This window comes from Suricata suricatta, chromosome 12 (genome assembly GCF_006229205.1).
Source record: "Suricata suricatta isolate VVHF042 chromosome 12, meerkat_22Aug2017_6uvM2_HiC, whole genome shotgun sequence".
NCBI classification, from domain to species: domain Eukaryota; kingdom Metazoa; phylum Chordata; class Mammalia; order Carnivora; family Herpestidae; genus Suricata; species Suricata suricatta.
Window position 1 is genome coordinate 52,310,237 of NC_043711.1, and position 1,287 is coordinate 52,311,523.

Here is a 1,287-nt window from a genome sequence, read left to right on the forward strand (position 1 = left end):
TCTCCTCCAGCTCAAGCCCAGCCCCCCACACGGCCTTTGCACTTGGTCAGGCACTGGCATCAGCCGTACTTGCAGATCCCTAGGGGGAGTCAGACGAGCCCAGCATCAGTGATGGGACACAGACACAAGTGAGAGTGACTACTGGGAGCCAGGCAGAATGACCCTAGAACCAGAGATAAAAGACAATTTCATTCATGAACTAATCCATTGATTTAAAACAAGATGTTTTAGAAACAAAGTTACACCTTTGTGACAGAGCCAAGGCCAGTGACTTTATTTTATATGATTTCGTTTCAAGTTGAAAGAAACTTGAGTACATGCTTACTTTCAGAGAAAGGGACAGTGTGAGTCAGGGAGGGGCATAGAGAGAGCCCGAGCCCACTCTGCTGTCAGTACAGAGCCCCGTGCAGGGCTGCGACTACCAACACTGTGATGATGGCCTGAGCACAGCCGAGAGTGGAACGCTTAAGCGACAGAAGCCCACCCAGGTTCCCCGTCGCTGCCTTTGATGCGAGGGGAAGATGCCGAGCTCCAGGAGGCACAGGCACGGGAGTGGCCAGCGTGGTTGGACCCAGACACAGGCTGGTGTGTGATGCATGCTGTGTGCCCTTTGTGGACCAGGAGGCCCGGGAAGAAGATCCCGTCCTGTGGACAATGGGCACCCCTCGGAGTTCTCTGCAGTGGATTCCAATCAAGAGGGTTTACTGTGTCCGAGGCCTAAAGAGGAGAGGCCACCATAGCTGCAGGTCTGTCCTGTCCTGTCCCTAACGTATCGCAGATCCTCTCTTTTTTGCTTCCTCCCCCCACAGAACTAGGGCTGCGCCTGTCCCATTTGGAGCAGTGTGGAGTGACGTCATAGTATGAGTGATGTCATAGTAGGGAACTCACCAGAACAACGAAACGGAAAAATGACTGAGGGACTTGTCTCGGGATGATTGCAGGAAGGATAGTAATGCAGAGATCGTGGGGGCTCCTGGGTGGCTCAGTCACAGAGCGGCCCACTTCAGCTCAGGTCATGATGTTGCAGATCCTGGGTGTGAGTCCCCCATCAGGTTCTGTGCTGATAGCCTGGAGCCTGGGGCCTGCTTCCGATTCTGTGTCTTCCTATCTCTCTGCCCCTCCCCATCTCTCACTCCATCTCTGTCTCTGAAAAATAAACCTATGTTAAAAGAAATTTTTTTTGTTGTTTAAGTGTAGAGATTATGTATTACCTTCCTCCACTACCTTCTTTGGCCCTTATTTTCAGAAGTGCCAAGGGGAACATTTTGGTCCCATGGCCTGTGTGGC

The 1,287-nt window shown here is 52.1% G+C and overlaps 1 long non-coding RNA gene across 1 annotated transcript; it reads right to left on the bottom strand.

Moving 5' to 3' along the window:
* Window positions 1–239: 239 nt before the first annotated feature.
* On the bottom strand, window positions 240–1,027 carry LOC115274886. The gene is made up of 2 exons (XR_003901300.1): window positions 889–1,027; window positions 240–717 (listed from the first exon to the last, which is right to left on the bottom strand). It is a non-coding gene; the product is annotated as an uncharacterized LOC115274886 (long non-coding RNA).
* Window positions 1,028–1,287: the final 260 nt, after the last annotated feature.